Source organism: Anabrus simplex, chromosome 3 (assembly GCF_040414725.1).
Source record: "Anabrus simplex isolate iqAnaSimp1 chromosome 3, ASM4041472v1, whole genome shotgun sequence".
Classification (NCBI taxonomy): Eukaryota; Metazoa; Arthropoda; class Insecta; order Orthoptera; family Tettigoniidae; genus Anabrus; species Anabrus simplex.
In genome coordinates, this window is record NC_090267.1 from 459,340,254 (window position 1) to 459,363,919 (window position 23,666).

At 42.2% G+C, this 23,666-nt stretch overlaps 1 protein-coding gene and 1 non-coding gene across 4 annotated transcripts in view; one reads left to right on the forward strand and one right to left on the reverse strand.

Annotated features, from left to right (window-relative positions):
* LOC136866508 (proline-rich protein 5) overlaps positions 1-23,666 on the reverse strand; it is a 290,564-nt gene that overhangs the window by 176,240 nt on the left and 90,658 nt on the right. The window contains exon 1 of one of the 3 annotated variants that reach the window (XM_067143544.2): positions 16,920-16,985. The exons of the other annotated variants lie outside the window; for them this stretch is intronic. The gene's annotated coding sequence lies outside the window, so the exon portion shown is untranslated. Of the gene's footprint in view, positions 1-16,919; positions 16,986-23,666 lie in introns of those variants that run through there. 3 annotated transcript variants of the gene reach the window in all.
* On the forward strand, positions 1,205-1,277 carry TRNAR-ACG (transfer RNA arginine (anticodon ACG)). The gene has a single exon. It is a non-coding gene; the product is annotated as a tRNA-Arg (tRNA).

The following is a 23,666-nucleotide window of genomic DNA, read 5'->3' on the forward strand; positions in this document are numbered from 1 at the left end:
GAAGGAAATGAAAAGGCAGATAAACTAGCCAGGAAAGAGGCAGAAACATATTTTGTAGGCCCAAAACCTGTATGCGGGTTTTCGTATGGATAGCCCGATACTACATAGGAAAATGGGTACAAAAGAAACAAATGGAAATCTGTAAAAATACTCCAGGATGCTGGCTTGCAAAGGAACTAATAAAGGACAAACAAGAAGCATACTAAAGAACTGTTGAAACTCAGCACAGAAAATATAAGATGGCTACTAGGACTGTTGACAGGACATTGCCATATGAAAAAAAAAAAAACAAAAAAAAACACCTACATAGAATTGGAGTAATAAGAGACAATATAGGCCTACCGTATGTAGGAAATGCAATGAAGCAAAGAAATCAGCTAAACACAGTCCGGTTCCGTGGCTAAATGTTAGCGTGCTGGCCTTTGGTCACAGGGGTCCCGGGTTTGATTCCCGGCAGGGTCGGGAATTTTAAACATCATTGGTTGGTTTCCCTGGCATGGGGGCTGGGTGTATGTGTTGTCTCCAACATCATTTCATCCTCATCACGAAGCGCAGGTCGCCTACGGGTGTCAAATGAAAAGACCTGTACCTGGCGAGCCGAACCCGTCCTGGGATATCCCGCACAAAAGCCATACGGCGGCCAGTATCCAGAATTCGGGAGATAGTGGGTTCGAACCCCACTGTCGGCACCCCTGAAGATGGTTTTCCGTGGTTTCCCATTTCACACCAAGCGAACGTTGGGGTTGTACCTTAATTAAGGCCACGGACTATTCCTTCCCACTCCTAGCCCTTTCCTCTCCCATCGTCGTCATACCCATCTGTGTCGGTGCGACGTAAAGCAATTTGAAAAAAAAAGGGATACGACGTTTCATTTTCAGCTGAACACATACTTTTCGAATGTGAGGAGCTGCATAGAATCAGACTCCACTCTAGGACTACGAGGTGAAGATAGAGAAAAAATCCAAGAAGACCCATAAGAACAACCTGCAACTCTATGAAGGGAACAGGTATATCTAGGTGGGAATGAAGGAAAAACATGGTAGCAAAGATTTTATAGGTCGACGCCAATTAGGAACTAATATTTAGACCCCCCATGAAGAAAAGAAGAAGAAGAAGAGGAAGAAGAAGAAGAAGAGATGGTATTCAATTAAACCCCCGCCAAACCTACCATTGTAATTCTCGAAAATGGCTGAAATACATAGCAGGCCTTGTTGGGCAATGGATAACGCGTCTGACTACGGATCAGAAGATTCCAGGTTCGAATCCTGGCAAGGTCGTTGTTATTTTACAGTGCCCCTTTTTCACTGAATGAGCAAATTAACCACACTTCTTAACTGTTAAATGGCAATATATGGGATTAGCTACAACTCCTGGAGGCTCGGCCACGCAATTTGAAAAGTGGAATGAGGGCTGGTAGTGCATCCATCCGGTCTCGGGAGGTCAATTGAGTAGAGGCGTTTCGATTCCCCGCTCAGACATCCTCGAAGACATATTTCGTGGTTTCCTATTCCCCCTGCGGGCAAATGGAGGAATGGTACATAATTTGGGACCATGGACCTTCCATTCCTTCCAATAGTATCATCCCCAACAAGGGCCTTCTTCAGCATATCAGGAGGCTGCGTGGCGAGGTACCACAGTTATTTCCCCGATGCAACGTGTCACGCCCAAACACAGTCCTTGAGACGTTGGAGGTGGGATTACTCGCTGAGTCCAGAGGAAATCCAACCCTGGATGTTAACAGATATGAAATGAAAAAATGAAAGTAAGAATGGAAAGCAGTCCGTCTCCGTGGTGAAATGGTTAGTGTGATTTGCTGCCACCCCCAAAGGCCCGGGTTCGATTCCCGGCTCTGCCACGAAATTTGAAAAGTGGTACGAGGGCTGGAACGGGGTCCACTCAGGCTCGGAAGGTCAAGTGAGTAGAGGTGGGTTCGATTTCCACATCAGCCATCCTGGAAGTGGTCTTCCGTGGTTTCCCACTTCTCCTCCAGGAAAATGCCGGGATGGTACATAACTTAAGGCCACGGCCGCTTCTTTCCCTCTTCCTTGTCTATCCATTTCAATCTACCCATCCCCCACAAGGTGGGGTTCAGCATAGCAGGTGAGGCAGCTTGGGCGATGTACTGGTCATCCTCTCCAGTTGTATACCCCGACCCAGAGTCTGAAGCTCCAGGACACTGCCCTTAAGGCGGTGGAGGTGGGATCCCTCGCTGAGTCCGAGGGAAAAACCGTCCCTGGAGGGTAAACAGATAAAGAAGAAGAGGAAGAAGAATGGAATAAAATGATGGTCCAGTACTCTATTTCTTCATGCATTACAAAAGAGTCGATTACCATTACGTTTTCTATTATATAACGAGTTCTCCTTGTTTGTACGGTACTCATATCGACCCTCACAAAACATACCATTATAGTTCTTGACCCATCATTTTATTTCATTCCTAGCCTCAAGGGCAGTGCCCTCGAGCGTGAGACATTGAGTCGGGGGATACAACTGGGGAGAATGACCAGTACCTCGCTCAGGCGGCTTCATTTGCCATGCGGAACAGGGGCCTTGGTGGGAATGGGAAGATAGGATGGAATAGACAAGTAAGAGGGAAGGAAACGGCCGTAGCCTTAGGTTAGGTACCTTCCCGGCATTTGCCTGGAGGAGAAATGGGAAACCACAGAAATCCACTTCGATTATGGCCGAGGTGAGATTCGAACCCGCCTCTACTCAATTGACCTCCCGAGGCTCAGTGGACCCCGTTCCAGCCCTCGTACCACATTTCAAATTTCGTGGCAGAGCCGGGAATCGAACCGGGGCCACCGGGAGTGGCAGCTAATCACACTAACCACTACACCACAAAGGTGGACGATATCGTTTTATTTCATTCATATTTTTATTTTTCAGTAGATATCCATTTAACTTTCAGGGTTTGCATTCCTCTGGACTGAGCGAGGGATCCCTCCCTCACCGTCTCAAGTCGCGTTGTTCGCAGGCTTTTTGACGCAATGGATAACGCGTGCGACTACGGATAAGAAGGTTCCAGGTTCGAGTCCTGGTATTGTCGCTGTTGTTTTACAATGCCTGACATTTTCTTGAAAAGCAATCTAACCACACTTTTAAACGAAAGAATTACATTTTTTTTTGTGAACAGCTACCACTCCTGGGAACTCGGAATCTTTTCCCGTCTCGGCCACGGAATTTGAAATGTGGAACGAGGGCTGGAACTGCTTCGGTTCCCGCCTCAGACTACCACGAAGAGACTTCCCGTGATTTCCTATTAATCATATAGAGAAATGGAGGGTTGGTAGATAATTTAAAGCCACGGCACCGCCCTACCCTCTTCCTTGTCTATTTCTCCCAATATTATTGTACCCCACAAGGGGCGTCATGAGCATATCATGATGCCACGAAGCGAGGTAACGGTGCTGCACCACAGTTGTATCCCCGATGCAAAGTGTCACACTCCAACACAGCCCTTGAGATGGTGGAGGTGGGATCTCTCGCTCAGTCCAGAGGAATACAAACCCTGGATATTAAATGGGTCCGCCTCTGTGAGGTAGTGGTTAGTGTGATTACCTGCCACCCCCGGAGGCCCAGGTTCGATTCCCGGCTTTGCCACGAAATTTGAAAAGTGGTACGAGGGCTGGAACGGGGTCCACTCAGCCGCGGGAGGTCAACTGAGTAGAGGTGGATTCGATTCCCACCTCAGCCATCCTGGAAGTGCCTTTTCGTGGTTTCCCACTTCTCCTCCAGGCAAATGCCGGGATAGTACCTCACTTAAGGCCACGGCCGCTTCCTTCCCTCTTCCTTTTCTATCCCTTCCAATCTACCCATCCACCCGCAAGGCCCCTGTTCAGCATATCAGGTGAGGCCGCCTGGGCGAGGTATTGGTCATCCTCCCCAGTTGTATCCCCCAGGCTAGAGTCTGAAGCTCCAGGACACTTCCCTTGAGGCGCTACAGGTGGGATCCCTCGCTGAGTCCGTGGGAAAAACCGAACCTGGAGGGTACAGATAAAGAAGAAGACAATGATGATTTCATGCGTAATAACGAGCTACGTAATCGCATAATACAGAAGTTACAGGGTAGATTGGTTCAACTGACCTAAGTACACTGTTGTGGAAATACGAGTATTTCAGCACAGAATTTTCTGTTCTTCTAGAAATGCTTAGCACTCACAAGATTAAAGGAAAACCAACGGTAGACTTCGAATACTTTGCAGTCCAACTATCAAGCAAAGCAAAGTCACCTCCGTACAGGCCATGAAGGCCCTTGGAGGCCCTTGGAGGAGTGGAAGGTAAAGGCTTCCACCATTGTTAACCTCGGCACGTGATGGGGTAGAGTGGTTAGCTCTACGCCCGGCCGCCTTTGCCCCCAGGAATGAACCAACGGTACTCATTTTTGGTGTAGGCTGAGTGAACCTCAGGGCCATATGCACCTCCGGAAGTGGAAGTCTCGTTTCTTAAATTTTACGACTTCCTGACGGGGATTCGAACCCACGTCCTTCCGGGCGAACCGAGCACGCCTTTACCGCCTCGGCCAGGCAGCCCCTAGTCCAACTATCAGCGTGTATAAATAAATATGACCTGTAGGCAAAAAGAGAACATTCCTTGAGCTGATCTTGCAACTGGTCAAACTAGAATAGCTTGTGTGTTATTAAAACAATCACAAGTGATTTATGTCAGTCGGTAAATCACCAGACGTTGGCATGATATCTTCGTTGACAAAAGAAGTATGGACTATCATCTATCAGAAGTGATGGACCGTCCACCAAATAGAGCGAGAAAAGATTGCTTTCTCTGTAATCGCCTTTCAACTCTTTCTGTTTGAATCGTCAGAACATAGTATTAGCTTTATTTTAAACGCTGTTGCTTGCCTCAGCGATAGATATTGGGTAATTAGGCCATTGGTTTACTTTCTTAATACGTTTACCTCCAGGGTTAGTTTTTCACTCGGACTCAGCGAGCGATCCCACCTCTACTACCTCAAGGGCAGTGTACTTGAGCGTGAGACATTGGGTCGGAGTGATACAACTGGAGAGGAGGACCAATACCTCGCCCAGGTGATCTCACCTGCTATGCTGAACAGGGGCCTTGTGTGGGGATGGGAAGACTGGAACTGATAGACGAGGAAGAGGGAAGGAGGCGACCGTGGCCTTAAATTTCCATCCCGGCATTTGCCTGGAGGAGAAGTGTGAAACCACTGAAAACAATTTCCATGACGGCTGAGGTGGGAATCAAAACCCCTCTACTCAATCGACCTCCGGAGGCTGAGTGGATCCCGTTCTAGACGTCGTACCACTTTTCAAATTACGTGGCAGGGCTGGAAATCGAACCCGGGCCTCCGTGGTTGGCAGCTTATCGCACTAACCACTACACCACAGAGGCGGACCCTTCGCTAATTTACGACCTGATTAATTGGTTACCTTCTTCTTTCGCCTTCTTCCAAATTGAAGCTACCCAAGACTAAATGACTAGAAAGTCTTGTCTCTAATTAAGCGCGGTTCTCCCACACCCCTGCCTCCATTTTCAAAATTTCGCTCTCAAAAAAAAAAAAATAAAAAAAAAAATCAATGAGCAATGTGCATGTTTAATGAAATGGAACCTAGTTTAGTGTTTTCTTCGAAGTATAGAGTTACCAAGCAAATATTTCCTCTTGGACATAGAACAGAACGTAGTTGATCAACTGGCAAAGCAGAGCAACGCAGATGGAACCTATAACGTTATTACTGTTCCATATACGGACTTCTTACGCCGCAATCTGACATTGACGTGTCGAATAACTGCAACATAATCTAGGAGAGTGGTATTCAAACATTTTGGCTGGCGTACCCCCAAAATCCAATAGTTTTACCTTCGTACCCCCGAAGTACGAGTATATTGTGATTATCCCAGATATAACAAAATGATTATTGCTGCATGTCAAATAATATTAACTGTATTAATAATAATTACAATTGGCTTTAGGTCGCACCGACACAGGTAGGTCTTATGGCGAGAATGGGATAGGAAAGGGCTAGGGGTGGGAAGGAAGCGGCCGTGACCTCAATTAAGGTACAGTCCCAGCATTTGCCTGGTGTGAAAATGGGAAACCACGGAAAACCATATTCAGGACTGCCGACAGTGCAGTTCAAACCCACTATCTTCCGAATACTGGATACTGGCCGCACTTAAGCGACTGCAGCTATCGAGCTCGGTAATAATAATAATAATAATAATAATAATAATAATAATAATCTTCCGCAGCTTACCCGCTTGCTCAGGGTGCTGCACGCATTGAGGCATGAAAGAGTTGTGACTGGGGATTTCAGGTCGCATGCCCTTCCTGATACTATGGGATTTTCAGTCTGAAAATCCCACTCTATGGACTATCAAACTACGGTCGCTGGGATGATAGGCAAGGATACAGTATAAACTGCTACACTATCCTGTTCCAAAATAATAACAATAATGCATTGTATATATATTGTCGTTGTGCGAAGGAAACCTCGTAACTCATCCAGAATAAAGTTCACAGAAGAAGCCCAAAAGTGAGCGGTCAGCAATGCTCGGAGAACTGTTCCTGGCATTTTCATTGCTTGACGATCGTCCAATTATTCGATCATTGGAGTCTTCTGTTTCCTTCTCAGTCAGCGCGACAACCCTTCACAAAACAGGTGGGGAAACATGTTTTTCTTGTGAGTGGAATTATGACGTTTCCATTGCCTAGCAACGATTTGCATACGAGTATAATTCACCAACGGACACATCCCTTAGACAATATAATGAAGCTAGGAAGACATACAAAGACATCATAAGGGAAGCGAAAGAAATCTTCCAGGCGAAAAAAAGAGAGAAAAATGATAGAAGAGGCAGAACAACAGTGGTACAAGATAGGATCACCAAAACAACCACATTTCTCAAGGGACGTCCCGCTGGAAACGTGGGAGCGGCATTTTAAAAGCGTTCTACAAGCATACGAAACGCGACCCGATCTGAGGGAGGAAGATTACTCGACAATTAGCTATGAACCTTTCACGGTGGAAGAGGTAGAACGAGCGATAAATACGACGAAAAACAAAAAGGCATGTGGACCGGATGGAATATATTATGAAAATTTCAAAAGTACCGCATCTAACCTCAAGGAAGTATGGACAAAACTCTTTAATGAATGTTTGAAACAAGGAAGTATTCCTCAAAATTGGAGAACTGCCACTCTTAAAGTACTATACAAAGGAAAGGGAGACACGGAAGAACCAAATTCATATCGTGGCATAGCCTAGAATGTACAGCTTTCAATGTCTACAGACCGTTTATACAACCTAGTAGAGGGAGCAATACCAGAAGAACAGTTTGGATTCACAAAGGGAAAGTCAACGTTACAGGCAATAAAATGTCTCTTAGAAGATATAGAAGACGCATTAAGAATCCCTAAAGGAAAGATACATGCTGTCTTCGTAGACTACAAGAAAGCTTTTGATTTATTAAAAAGGACTATGATCATTGAGAAACTAGAAGCAATTACTGGTAAAAACTACATCACAAAAATTTTGAGGAATATTCTGAATAACAACATGATACAGATGGATGAAAATGTGGACGTGTCAGACCCACTACAACAGAAGATTGGCGTATTACAAGGAGATCCAATCAGCCCCTTGCTCTTCAATACTGCGACTGCGGACATTTCCAGGATCATTGCTTCAGAAAATGTAAAAATATATGCATACGCAGACGACATGGTACTGGTATCTCGTGAAATAAAAAACCTTCAAAAAGCATTCAATAAACTTACATCATGGGCTACACACAATGGATTGTAACTAAATGAGAAGAAAACAGTGACAATGACTTTCAGGAAAGGTGGCAAGCCAGCAGTCAGTGATATAATATACTACAGACGAGAACCACTAACAGTTGTCTCACAGTTCAAGTATCTTGGATTAACAGTACAGACAAACAGAAACACGTTCAGCTACCACATCAAGGAAAAAGTGGCAATTGCCATATCTGCCATGAACAGTATCAGAATATACAGAAAATTTCATTGGAAACTGCGTTGAAAGTGTTTAAGCGAAAGATCTCACCGATATTAACCTACGGCCTGACACTAATCTGGGAACAACGGCAAAAGAAAGACATCAAAGAAATTGAAAAGGTAAAAGCTAGATTTCTGAAAAAAGCTTTGGGAGTCTCTAAGTTTACCCCATCACGCTTGGTCTACCCGCTTGCCAGAGAACCCTCTACATTGAAGATCTAAGGCTTGAGTTATCATTGCCCACGTCAGTAGCACACTAGAGCCTATTTAAGGAACTTCAGGACAAAAGGGAAGATATATGGCTAGATTTCTTCTCCACAGACGCGATGATCAACAGGAAATGGATAACGGCTAACTATGAACTGAGGCACACCATGACATGGTTTCCACTACAAAATCTGCAAGAGACCTACCATGATCCAAGTGAACTGTGCCAGTGTAAACTCTGTGGCGACCAATGTGATAGATACCATGCGATAAAATGCAAAAGCAGACAAATCTCGCTGACAAAATTCTCTAATAGTTAAATGCTATGTAAACTATACATTGACCACTATGGCTTTATAACTGTATTATTATATGGCCAATGGCTGCGTTAAAATATTATTATTATAATTATTAATGCAACAATTACTACTGCAGGCCCTACTATATACACAGCTAATGAAGTAAATGAGTATATTCGGAACAAAGAAAGAAAGCATTGCAGCATAAGTATAAACTGACACATATGTTAGAATGAATAGTTCGGAAAGGGGACTCTATGTAGTGGCAGATAAAAACACTAAATCAAAAGACTTTTTTTTTAAATGAGCAGGCTCAACTCATTTCCGCAATGTGTACCGGAAACAGAATCTACGATAAATTTGCTTACCCCTGGAGACGACTCCACGTATCCCTAGCGGTACCACTGATCTAGGAGATTTAAAGGACGTCACCACGTTGTTCATCAACCTTATGTACCAACATACCAACACGACACTGGTTTAACAGATTACGTCTTAGCAAGCGACAACTTTCGTCCATCATACGAGTTCGTCTCAGACATGGCTACTGCCCAAAAAAAAAAACCTTTTTCGAATTAGTGTAGTGAATTCTCCGATATATATTAAAAACTGGTCCTTATTCACGTCCATTTTCCTACGAGTATTATTTCTTTTTACTATGGAGATCTGAACACACCTCTGTGGTGTAGTGGTTAGTGCGATTAGCTGCCATCTCTGGAGGACCATGTTTCATTCCCAGCTCTGCCACGAAAACTGAAACGTGGTACGAGGACTAGAACAGGGTATACTCATCCTCGGGAGGTCAACTGAGTATAGGGGGATCGTTTTCCACCTCAGCCATCCTCGAAGTGGTTTCCCGTGGTTTCCCACTTTTCCTCCAGGCAAATGCCGGGATGGTACCTAACTTAAGGCTATGGTCATTTCCTTCCCTCTTCCTTGTCTATCCCTTCCAATCTTCCCATTCCCCGGCAAGGTCCCTATTGAGCATAGCAGATGAGGCCGCCTGGGCGAGGTACTGGTCTTCTTGTCCAGTTGTATCCCCTGGAGTACCCTCGAATATCTTGAAGCTGAAGATTGTGGCACCGATTATCCATTTCAGGAATGTGAATCCTCTTCCCCTTTGCAACGAAACACGAGTATCAGAGAAAAAAAAAAGTTAATTTCGAATATTACTGAAGCCACCATCATGACTGAACATGTCGCGGGCGATGTGGTATTCCCTCCTGAGATTCAAATCATCAATTCGGATATCCCGTTTCAATTTCGACGTCTGCAGTTCCCCCTTTCTTTGAGTTTCGCTATGTGCATCAACAAGGTACATGGGCAATCGTTTGAAGTTGTAGGACTCGATCTTCGAAACAGATGCTTCTCCCGTGAGTTGTTCAAGAGTCGGAACGGCAATCGTACTGTACATCTTAGTTCCAAATGGAAGGACACTTAATATAGTTTATCCGGAAGCACTATGAGGAAAAATTTTGTTTTTTAAACCATATGGTCTTTTACAATGTTTTAATATTATTTGTACCATACACCTCTGAACAGTGAAAGTAACAATATTGTTAAAAATAATGTAAATCATGCAATTTATGTAAAAATGGCGTGTCCAGGCAAATGCTGGGGCTGTACCTTAATTAAGGCCACGGCCACTTCCTTCCCACTCCCAGGCGTTTCCTGTCCCATCGTCGCCATAAAACCTATCTGTGTCGGTGCGATGTAAAGCAACTTGCAAAAGAAAAAAAAACCCGGTGTGTGTTTATAAATATAGGCCTAATGCTTTTTGCTTTGAAATAAATGGTTAAAAACATCTAACGGTTGAATTAATAAACGCGAGCGAAACTGCGCGTGCATGCTAATATATTATATAAAGGTATAAAAATGAAAATATACATGAATTAATGAGGCACTTCCAGACATCTCAGAAACTTACAACTTGGTACCAGAGATGCTGATGAACTTAGGATCCCAAGAAAAACAGAAAAATCTTAAAATTTCCTGAAAGGGGCACCGTGGGAGGTTTCGAATTCGGGGCTCAGCGTAAGAACGCAGTCTGATATATTTATCAAAAACGATAACATACAGGTTTCTTGGGATTAAAAACTTTATTTATTTATTTATTAATGTCTTTCTGTACATGGCGGGGCTCAGGCTATGAAGCCTGCTATTATGCCAAACCATATAATTATGCACCTGTATAAACATAATATACTGAACATTATAACTACTTAAAAAATAAGTTAATTATAATTTAAAGTTAATGTGAAATGTAATTTGTATGAAATGTAAAGCATCATAAAAATCATTTTAACATTTTAAAATTAATTTATAATAATTACTATTATTAGAGCTATATCTCGAAAAATATAAACTATAATGTTTCTAACCTTACATTGACATTTTATTCATTTAACTTAATAATCTAAAATTTAAGGGTACTTCTAAGAGTAAATCAATCTGAGTGTAGGTAAAATTTCCAGCACATTCTTCTGAATAGCTTTAGGTTGCTTATGTCTCTAATTTCAGCCGGGAGAGAATTCCAGGAACGTATGGTCCCCGGTACAAATGACTTGTTAAACGTACTACTGTGATGAGTGGGGATGGACAGCAGGGTTTGTACTGATGACCTTGAGGGTGTTCTGCTTGAGGGAGAGAGGTAGTTGAAATCTGTTCTCAGATAATGTGGTTTACCTGTTCGCAGTATTTTGTGAAGAAGAGAAACAGCATGGTATTTACGTCTATCACATAATCTTAACCAGGACAGCTGATGGAGGAATGGGCTGATGTGGGAATGGAGAGGAACATTTAGAATGAATCGAATGCAGGCATTATGCGCCCGTTGAAGTTTAGAACCAAGTGAACAACTTATGTTATTATAGACTACATCACCATAATCAAATATTGGTAGTATTAGTCCTTGAATGAGCAGTTTCCTGGTTTTGACAGGTAGAAAATCTCTCAGTTTGTATAGTGAGTGTAATGAACCGAATACACGTTGACAAATTTTTGTTACGTGCTCTGACCAACTTAAATACTTATCAAAAATTATTCCAAGGTTCTTAACAGAGTCTTTCAGTGCTATAGGTGTTTCATTGATCTTGACAACCGGTACGTTGATGCTTTCTAACTTGGCATGCGCTTTTCTAGATCCTATTATGATGGCTTGCGATTTTAATGGGTTTACTTTCAGGCAGTGGCTACTAGTCCATTCGTTAATGTTAAATAAGTCTTCGTTTAATTTCATGGTTGCTTCTTGTATGTCATTCGGCTTGGTATGAATAAACAATTGGATATCGTCAGCGTATAAGTGATATTTACAGTTCGTCAGTTGTTCTGATAGGTCATTCATGTACAGGGAGAACAGAAGTGGTGATAACACCCCACCCTGTGCTACCCCCATCTCAGTATTTCGCCACCTAGACACATTGTCTCCCACTGACACACATTGTTTACGTCCACTGAGATAGGAACGTACCCAGCATAATACATTATTAGAAAATTTCATCATTTCTAATTTAGCTAGTAAAATGTCTTTATCTACGCAATCAAATGCCTTTGTAAGGTCGAGAAGAGTAAGAATTGTCATTTGTCCGTTATCCATTGCTAGCTGAATGTCGTTAGTTACTTTTACTAATGCTGTGCTGGTACTGTAGTTCGATCTAAACCCTGATTGATATCTGTCGAGTAAGTTATGATGTAAGAGATAGGCTGTCATTTGTTTGTGTACTAGTTTCTCCAGTACTTTTCCTAGTACAGGGAGAATACTAATAGGGCGGTAATCGTCAAGGGTTGTGGGGGCACTGTTTTTCTGCAAGGGTCGGATGATGGCATTTTTCCAGTTCCCAGGAAAGATTCCCGTCATAAGAGAGGTGTTAATAATATGCGTTATTGTAGGAAGAATGATGTCTAGAATTCTTCTTAAAAGGGACAGGTTTATTCCATCGTGTCCAGTAGACTTTGATTTTATGTCATTAAGGGCGCTCTTTACATCACCTGGAGTCACGTGAGAGAAGTAGAATGTCTCACCACCATGCTTTCCCTTTGAAAATATTCTGTCAATAGTGGCTCTCTTGGTATTTCCGTTCGTCTGGACGTTTCTTGAGCTAAAATACTCATTCAGATCATCCAAAGGTACATTACAGTTACTGTCCTTTGTCCTCGTTTTACTTAGACCCATATCTCGGAGAGTCTTCCATGCAACAGCAGAGTCATGTGTATTTAAAATTTCGTACGAGTAGCGTATTTTAGCGTTTCTTATCATCTGCGTGGTTTTATTTCGAAGTTTTTTATAATTCTCAAAATTTTCCTGCGCTGGATGTTTCACGTAGTAGCTATAGGCTGAGTCCCTATCTTTCATTTTATCACGAATTTCTTGATTGAGCCACGGGTTAGAGGGTCGCTTTACTCGAGCAGTACGTAATGGGGCATGTCTGTCGTATAAAGTTAAGAGAAGTTCGTTAAAATGAGATACTTTGTCGTCAATGTCCTTTATATACTGAATTGTGTGCCATGGTGTGCTCAGAGCGTCCTCAATGAGAGCTTCGTCGTTCAAATTTTTGAAATCCCTGTATTTGATTATCTTAGGCCTGTATTTTGGACATTTTAAAGAGTATGCAGCGTAAATCATGTCATGGCGGGAAAGGCCTGGCACAGGCATCTGTCCATGTGTCAATATACGGTCATTATTGTTTGCAATGATTAGGTCGAGGAGTGTGTGCGAGGTTGCAACATGGTGTGTGGGTTGCAAGGGCAGAATTGTCATATTAATTGATTCAAACATGCATGTCAGTCGCCTAGTCTCAGTGGTTTCATTTTTCAGGTCAGTGTTGAAGTCTCCCATTAAAATCATATGTTCATACCTGAATATTAAATCCTGTAGCGCTTCTTCTAAATCTGTGATGTTTCCAGTCTTCGGTGGGCGGTACACTACACCGAGTAAACACTTCGTACCACGAATTTCAATTTCTACAAACAAGAACTCCGCTCTGTGAGAGTATTCACTTGGCGATTTAAATATTACCTTGTATTTCAAATCATCGCGTATAAATATTCCGACTCCGCCTCCAGGCTTTCCCTCTCTGTCGTTCCTAATTAAAGTGTATCCACTCATTTTAACCAGCGCTGAAGGTATAGATTGACGCAGCCATGACTCTGAAATCATTATAGCATGCAGATTACAGGTTGAAAATATTTCGGAGAATTCTGAGAAATGTGGGACAATGCTCTGTGTATTGACATGTGCTATTTGTAGAGAAGTAGGGTAGGGCGCAAGAATGTCTTTGAGACGGTTTGCGGTATTCTGCGAGGGGGCTGGCACGACAGGGTAATGACCTGCCTGGGACAGTGGTGAAAGGAGGCTGAAATTAGAGACATTTGTTTCCTGGTTGCTAAATGTTGCCAACTTGAAAGTTAAATGATGACAACTGATAGTAAGAAGTACCTACTACAACTATAATATTATCACCTAATCAAAAATACAACTATGTGGAAAATTAACTTAAGTGAATTAAAATAACTATGGCGGTCCTTATATTACACAAGAGTCTGCTCGTGACTAGCGAATACTGTTCAAATCTGAACGATTAGTTATGGCTATTTTACGGTTCCCTTGTTTTACGTATACGATCCCATCTCTAGACCATACGTTCTGGACGGTAAATTTTGCGACAGCGTCCTGAAGAAGTCGGAGTCTTGCTGGAGTTAGGTCCTCGCGGATGGTTTTATTCGTGCCCTTAAGTTTCTTTTTGTTCGTGAACATAGCGTTCCTCTTACGGTATGACACAAACTTGACGATTATAGGTCGCGGACGCCCATTCTGGTTTTTCCCAACCCTGTGAGACCTATCAATGTCATCCACAGAAAGACTGACCCCTATTTCTTTCGCAATGTCAAGAACTAAATTGTCAGTGTTCTCGTCCGCAGTTTCCGGTATACCGAACACACGTAGGCACTGCCTTCTCTGATACTGTTCTAAACAGTCAGTTTTATCCTGCAGTTCAGTTTTTAAATCACTGATTGTTTTGTCCCGCTCCTCTAGAGTTCAGGAAATTCCTCATTTTTAGCCCCGTCCCCCAATCAAGATAGCGTCACAATCTGCCAGACGAGCTAGAAAATTACAGTTTGGCGAAGTTAATGGGTTTTAGCATGTAACTGGCGGAAAAATTCCAAGATGTTAAAATTTTTCACTTTCTACCCCGAAAAGTATAGAAATATGGAGACAATTTTAATGACAATGCAGACCTTCCTTTCGAGGTGTTTGGTTGGTAAACGGTAAGTTGTATCACAAAACGAATGACACAATCTAATTCAGTCTGGAGTGATCTACAACTTTGGTCCTATGACCTTTTGTCGTATCTCTCTCATTTATAAGTTAGATTTGGCTGTATTTCCCAATTGTACATAAATTGTGAGGTTTACACTATATTTCGTGGTTTGACACTCTTATATGAAAGACAGAGTCATCAAATTTGGCAAGTAATGGTCATATGCGAGACAAATTTTATGATTCTAGCTTCCACATAAGTATGTAAAACATAATGTAAGGTGTTACTAATGTAGCCAAATTTCACCCTATTCAAAGTTTATATCTCAAGCTAACCTATAAATATGGGAGATACGAGAAAATGTTATAGGGACAAACATATAGAACGATAAAAGGCGCGTCTGATGGCGCAATCCATTTGTCGATACGATGTACCGTTTAAGAGCAGTAAATTTCGAGATAAGGTCTGCAATATTGTAAATATGTATATACTTTCGTATATCGTACGATATTCATTGAACTCGATTTTTAGCGATCAAGAAAGGGTGTGTGTGTGTGTGTCATGATTATTAAAACTTTACAAATGGATAGTGACTGTCAGCAGGAGGGCGTCTCCTGTAGTAATCGATTCTCCCCGCATCTACTTTGACTGGCAGTAGGAGTGGGGTCCTTCTCCAACTCCTGTGTAATTGGCATTAGTAAGGAGGGCCTACCATTGTAATGCATAATTCCCTGCGTGATTTGACTAGCATAAGGCAAGGGAGCATGCAATTTTGTTCAAAACTCCCCTACCCGATTGTGTCTGGCAGAAGGCAAGAGTGCCCGCAATTATAAACAAATTGGCCTGCTATTATAACCGAAACTCATCAATACGTGTGTGACTGGGAGTAAGCTGACTGGCATTAGGAAAAGGGGCCTGTCATTACAATGATAACAGCAAAACTCAATTTTGACTGGCAGTAGGGAAGGTGCCTGCCATTTTAATGAAAACTCCTCAACTGGAATGTGTCTGGAAGAAGAAAAGGCAGCCTGCCATTGTCACAAAAACTCCCCCAAATCGATTGTAATCGGGAGATGGCAAGGGGGCCTGCCATTATAATGAAACTTCCCAACTCAATTTGGAATGGCAGTCGGAAAGTGAGCCTGCCGTTATCACCACAACTCCACAACCCACACCTTACATGAGAAAGAACGTATGGGGACCTCCACATGGCGTTTATTTGATACTGCTAAGAGACATACAATGTAACGAAATCTCACTCACCGCGTGTACAGTAATTTACGTATGTTTTTTTTTCTTTTCAATCTGCTTTACGTCGCACGGACACAGATAGGTCTTATGGCGACGATGGTATAGGAAAAGGGCTAGGAGTGGGTAGGAAGCGTTCGTGGCCTAAACAAGGTACAGCCCCAGCATTTGCCTGTTGGGAATGGGAAACCACGGAAAACCATCTTCAGGGCTGCCGACAGTGGGGTTCAAGCCCACTATCTCCCGAAAACTGGGTACTGGCCGCACTTAAGCGACTGCAGCTATAGAGCTCGGTGATTTACGTAGAAATCTGTATACAATGTAGAATACCGTAGCGAAGCACGGGTACATTATTATTATTATTATTATTATTATCAGACGCAGGTAACAAGTTAGCAGTTATGTTACTAGGCTAACAACGCTCCCTTTCTACGTACTACTACTACTACTACTACTACTACTACTACTACTACTACTACTACTACTACTACTACTACTACGCTACTAGTACCGAGCGAGTTGGCCGTGCGATTGGGGTCGCGCAGCTGTAGATTTGCATTTGGGAGATAGTGGGTTTGAAGCCCACTGTCGGCAGTCCTGCAATGTTTTTCCGTGGTTTCCAATTTTTACACTAGGCAAATGTTGGGGCTGTACCTTAATTAAGGCTATGGTTGCTTCCTTCTCACTCCTAGCACTTTCCTGTCCAATCGTCACTATAAAACCTATCTTTTTTAACGTATGACTAGAGACACAGTGTCTGTCTTAGGTAGGTCTATTTGTGTCATTGTGACGTAAAATAAATTGTATAGTTCATTCCATGTACTGCTGAGCCATCCTGCACACACTCCTAGCCAGCGTTGAACTCAAGCATCATTAGTTACATAAAACATCCTTGAGAGAATAACTTACCTTGCCCCCGCCACCAGCTCTGAACTTCCGTCACATACACACTACTATAGCCAATGCTCAATGTTGTTGTGGTCAAGCCACTCTTGCCAAGTGTCTATCACCTGCCAAATGTAGTGAATCATGATGATACACTTATCAGCCGCCCGTCACGCGTGTTCTATCAGTCGTCAGCTGGAATGACTCCCACCACTACGACAAAGATACTGCGGTATGACTTCATCTATCACTTTGAATGGGTCGCTTTATGCATGACACAATTATACATTTGTATTTCAGAGAAGTGTAGCGTGGGAATAGTTCGCTTTATTTCCATGAAATCTTGCTAATAATAATGAAAATCCACAGCCAGTTTTCAGTCATTCGACCGGGTCAGGAATGGAATGAATGAAGTCCCCATCTAGCGGTAAGGATAGGAATTCTGCCGGCTGCCGAAGCCTGTCGCACTCCTCTGGGGCAATGATTAATGAATGACAGATGAAATGAAATGATATTGGAGAGTGTTGCTGGAATGAAATATGACAGGGAAAACCGGAGTACCCGGAGAAAAACCTGTCCCGCCTCCGTTTTGTCCAGCACAAATCTCACATGGAGTGACCGGGATTTGAACCACGGAACCCAGCGTTGAGAGGCCGGCGTGCTGCCGCCTGAGCCACGGAGGCTCATTTGCTGCTAGTAATAATAATAATAATAATAATAATAATAATAATAATAATAATAATAATAATAATAATAATAATAATAATAATAATAATAATAAAAATAATTCTTTAACACCTCGAGCACACAGCCTGCTTGAAAAACTGGCAATTAAAAGAAAGGGTTATTATCTGAAAAATTCTTGGTCCCAACCTCAAAGATAGTGTTTACAGACTTCGGACCAAGTTAGAAATATTTACCCACACAAAAATATACCAAGCGTAATCCGGGAAAGAGGGATAAATTTTAACGCTCACCTCTTCAGATTGCCAGCTGAAAGGATCTGTACACGTTTGTTTTCCTACTTTAGAAGTCTTAAAACGTTTCCTCCTTGCATAACGCTATGATCATTGGTTGGTGGAGATCGATAGGGATCTTTCAAGGTATGAAATCAGAGACATTCAATTCCAAGCACCACTCAACACAAACTTAGACAGTTTCATCGACTGAAGGATGTCCATTCTCATGCATGGAAGAAAGCACACTCCCAAACGATGAAAAGCTGGTGGAGCCGCAAGAAAACAAACAGTTGAGATTCGCGGGTCCGCCTCTGTGGTGTAGTGTGATTAGATGCCACTCCCGGACGCCCGGGTTCGATTCCCGGCTCTGTCACGAAATTTGAAAAGTGGTACGAGGGCTGGAACGGGGTCCACTCTGCCTCGGGAGGTCAACTGTGTAGAGGTGGGTTCGATTCCCACCTCAGCCATCCTCGAAGTGGTTTTCCGTGGTTCGCACTTCTCCTCCAGGCAAATGCCGCGATGGTACCTAACTTAGGGCCACGGCCGCTTCCTTCCGTCTTGCTTGTCTATCCCTTCCAATCTTCCCATCCCCCCGCAAGGTCCCTGCTCTAGTGATGGGACAATCGATTCATTTTACTGAATCGATTAATTTGATTCCGTTCATGTTACTGAATCGATACAGTGATCCGATTCACGGCACATTAGTCACCGCTCCTACTGCATCTGTGTAGTATGTACTGGTAAGATAGCAGCAAGAGCATTCAGTGCTCGCTGCTGCCATCTGGTCTTCATATTATGAACTACTTTCTTAGAAAAAAATGCTAGTCACTCTAATACATCGATGGTTTCCGGCGACGCAGGATGGGAAAGGTCTGGGATTGGGAAGGTAGCAGCCATGGCCTTGATTAAAGTACAGTCCCAGCATTTTCTGGTGTGAAAATGGGGAAACTACGGAAAACCATATTAACGGCTGCCGACGATGGGATTCGAACCCATCATCCCCCGAATAGAGGCGCACAGCTACGCGATACTAACCGCATATCCAACTCGCTCAGTCATTTTTGAAAATATGTATTTTTCTATCATCTGAGGATTTTTTAAAATCGTCATATTTTGTATAGGCTACCCGAGATGTACAGTAGCCCGCTGGTTTTCTGATTCAACAAACTGTTGGTTAAGTTATTGCGTCTGTCGGCTCACTTACTGGCCACATATGATTGATGTCTTGTGCAACGATGTAACATATGAACTGAGAGAATACTGAGCCGTTCTTCCCAATATACAAATGGTGTTTTTGAGTGGTCACGAGCACGACTCATAGTCATAGGGCAGGCTAGAGTCGAGTTTAATTGTCAAATGCCAACTAAGTTATAATACTAAGATCCATTAAACTAGTAAATAGTATAACCTAATAGCCTACCTACTTACTAGCTACTTCAGAATTATGTTTTGACTCCCTTTTTAACACTGCAAATAAGTCGTCTATTATTTAAATCTCCCTGTAAGAAATGGACAGTGAATGCAAGTGGGTATTATTTTCAAATGAGCTGAGCTCGAGAGTCCATTATGGCATACGTTCTTTCAGTGTACCATGGCTCTGTATGTATTGCTTCAGAGGAAGTTCGGTTCCCCGCCAATGTCCAGTGTGCCGATAAGGAGCCGTGTGTATCTTGTGTCTCACTCAGTGTTGCTAATTTATATTTTCAAATTCGCTAAACTTCCGCCAAGAAATCCGATATCAAATAATGCGCAATAAAATGAGCAATAATAATAATAATAATAATAATAATAATAATAATAATAATAATAATAATAATGCCATTGGGTTTACGTCCCACTAACTACTTGTTGACGGTTTTGGGAGACGCCGATGTGCAGCAATTTTGTTTCTCAGGAGTTCTTTTACGTGCCAGTAAATCTACCGTCACGACGATGACATATTTGAGTACCTTCAAATACCACCAGGCTGAACTAGGATCGAACCTGCCAAGTTGGGGTCAGAAGGCCAGCGCCTCAACCATCTAAACCACCCAGCCCGGGTCGTCAAAAATTATTTCCCCTTTCATAAAACAGTACATTCTGCTTTTCTGTCGGTGTTACCACCATGATCTAAGATCGAAGTAGCATTCCTGTCCTATCACCCAGAGGGACCGCGTTCAATACAAAGATTTTGAAACGGCACTGAAGATTGGAACAGGGAGAGCAACCCAGGAGCTATTAATATGAATAACAATGGATCCGGTCAAGAAATCCAAGCAATATAACTGAGGATGTCTTTACATTAAACGATTAACCTGTGGTGCAGCAGCCTATTAGGTCCTTGGGCTGCCAGGGCGACTGCTGGTCGGCCAGATTGCCAGCAGATATTGGAGTGCCACTTTTTTTTTTCCAAGTTGCTTTACGTCGCACCGACACAGATAGGTCTTAAGGCTACGATGGGACAGGAAAAGGCTAGGAATGGGAAGGAAGCGGCCGTGGCCTTAATTATGGCACATTTGCCTGGCGTGTAAATGGGAAACCACGGAAAACCATGTTCAGGGCTGCCGACAGTGGGGTCCGAACGCACTATCTCCCGAGTACTGCGGAGTGCCACTTGGTCTGCATGATATCATCCTCAACCGAATTGATGGATATTCTTGACGGGGTCGCTCATGCCATTCGCAAACGTATTTCTTGATATTCTTGACTGGGACGCTCATGCCATTCGCAAACGTATTGCTTGCTATTCTTGACTGGGACGCTCATGCCATTCGCAAACGTATTTCTTGATGTCCTTGACTGGGACGCTGATGCAATCCTCAGCCGTATTGCTCGACTTTCTTGACCTGGACGCTGATGCAATCCTCAGCTGTATCGCTTGATTTTCTTGATCAAGGTGATGACATCATCTTTAGCTGTATTGTTTGACTTTCTTCACTGGAACGCTGACCATGTGAACCTCCAGTACCTTCAAGCTATCAAGTTGAGCAGCAGTCATCTAGGTAGTGAAGTGTTTGTTCCACGATTTCATTTCTCTTTTAATCTACTAGCGTGCCATAAATTTCGAAATTACAGTTAGACGAACGATCATTTTAAGTAATGTCACGAACAGTTAGGCCCTATTAGGTAGAAATTAAACATAAAATTTGTGTAGAATAATCTACTGTTTACATAACAACGTAAGATTTCAGTACCGTCATGAGGGAGATTAAGGAGATTAATACTCCAGCAGATGATAGATAGTGCGGACTCTGTTCAGCCATCTGTTACTTCCTGGTGTAGAATGGTTGGCGTTCTTATCGCCAGCGGTATGCAACGCCTCCTAATACGTTGCCACTGCCTGTACATGTTTAAACTTCAACGAAGTCCGCTGTGAGAACGGCCGCGTAAACGAAATTAACAATTTCCGTCCTTATAGCTACGGGGTGTTTGTAGGTGCAGTTTACGTACTAGCGGCTACATAGTGGCGTTTAAACTGCTCGTTTAGGATGCTTCTAAGAACACCCAGTTCTTCTTCTCATCCAGAATTGAAATCCTTGAACTGGCCAGATAACGAACACCATAGGTCCAGCTAATAATAATAATAATAATAATAATAATAACAATAACAATAATAATAATAATAATAATAATAATAATAATAATAATAATAATAATAATAATAATAATAATAATAATAATAATAATAATAATAATAATTGTTACCGTGGTTTGGTTGACCAGCAGAGGTGAAAGAAGGTGCCGGGATGAATGGGTCTAACTATAAAGTCAAAGTTAATTTAAAATTTTAACAAAGGTTACATTTTCAGAAGAAACAACAAAATTATAACAACTTTTTACTTGGTAAAATAACAATTTGGAAACAAGACTTAGAAAGATCCAAGATTTCAGAATTTTAACACTCTTGGGCTACAAGCCCTAGTATTATAAAGTTGAGCTCCTAGCTCAACTTTTACAGGCGAGCAAAAATTGTTCAAAGGGCAGAAAGCCCCTAATTTCTGGAGCACTTGCTCCCAACTTCAAATATCAAGCCTCCCAGAGGCTCAGTTACCACATTAGAAGAGAGCTGACACGCTGTCAGTTTTTCACGCCTATTTAAGGCAATACCAGAAACTTACAACTTACAAAAAAGACACAGGGGTATCTTGCACCCAACCTACTGGGCCTTAGCAGAAAATGACAGGTTAAGTAAATGGCCCGAAACACCAAATTGAATGGAGGCGTGTACTTGCACTCCAAATATGCATTCTTAAAACCTAAAAGGCACTAGGCCGATGAAACAGGGGCTATTCCCGAACTATGGGGGGGGGGGGGCGACTCGTATAAGAATAATTTAATACATTACGGAAAAGAAGAAAACCAGTTACAAAACGTAGTCACCTCAAACCAATATGAAGTGGAGCTCGAGATGGTAAATCACTCCATCCCCGAATTACAGTTACATATTTTATCAAATTTTCACATTAGCCGGCAGAATTTACATTTTAGAGAAGTTGGTTACATATTAAAGTTTCGGACCTATCCCTCGGGTTAAACTGCGGAGCTAGGAAGAAATAAAGATGTTAAACGGCCATTACCTTGCTGAAGAACTGCTGCCTGCTGAGATAGGCACCTCCCGCCTCCTGCTTCACATACACACACTTAGTTAGATGTTAATCAAATGGCCAAGAGACGTGAAAATCCGCAGTTTATAAACCCTCGGGGAAGGTTCGAGACCTTTCATGAATAATCAAGCCACACCCTCTCAATTTTATTGGACCATACAAAATTTACACTCAAAGTCGAAGAAGAAATCCAAGATTGGTCGTAAATTAATTACACAAATTAGCGATTGGCTGGATTCAAAACTGGCGGAAAGAAAAGATAAATATTGCCAACCCACAAATGAATGAACGAAATTTAGTAAAGAAAAACTTATGAATACCAAATTTCTTCACAAAAAGTTCTTTCACTCCGCACCAGGGTGCATGATCACAGTTTTTGTAATGACATCTGTTGTAGAAAGTCCAAACTTCTTGATAAATGGTAACCAAAACACGTTGAAATTCACACATCCCTGAAGACTTCACAATCACAAAATTAAGGTAGTGGCACCTTCTGAGTAAAAGTTTAAGGAGGGCTAGTTCCAAGTTCACTGTTCCTCCAGTAGAGGAGGTTTTATTGGCGCAAGATTTAAATGTGCGGCGTAGAGGTGTACCTACCGGTACAATAATAATAATAATAATAATAATAATAAAAATAATAATAATAATAATAATAATAATAATAATAATAATAATAATAATAATAATAATATACCGGCGAGTTAGACGTGCGGTTAGGGGCGCGCAGCTGTGAGCTTGCATCCGGGAGATAGTGGGTTCGAGCCCCACTGTCGGCAGCCCTGGAAATGGTTTTGCGTGGTTTCCCATTTTCACACCAGGCAAATGCCGGGAATGTACCTTAATTAAGACCACGGCCACTTCTTTCCCACTCCTAGGCCTTTCCTGTCCCATCTTCACCATAAGACCTATCTGTATCGGTGCGACGTAAAGCAGATAATAATAATAATAATAATAATAATAATAATAATAATAATAATAATAATAATAATAATAATAATAATAATAATTGTTACGGAGATCTCCGTGGTAGCTAGAGGTGAAAGAAGGTGCGGGCTGGAATAGGTCTCAAACTACAAAATTAAAGTTAATTTAAAACTTTAACAAAGGTTATATTTTCTTTTCAAAATCAATCAATAACAGAGTATAACAGGTACCAAGTAGCAGATCAACAAATTAACAATTTACAGATCGTTACAAGATTTGGGCTTGGAGCCCCAAGTTTAATTTCT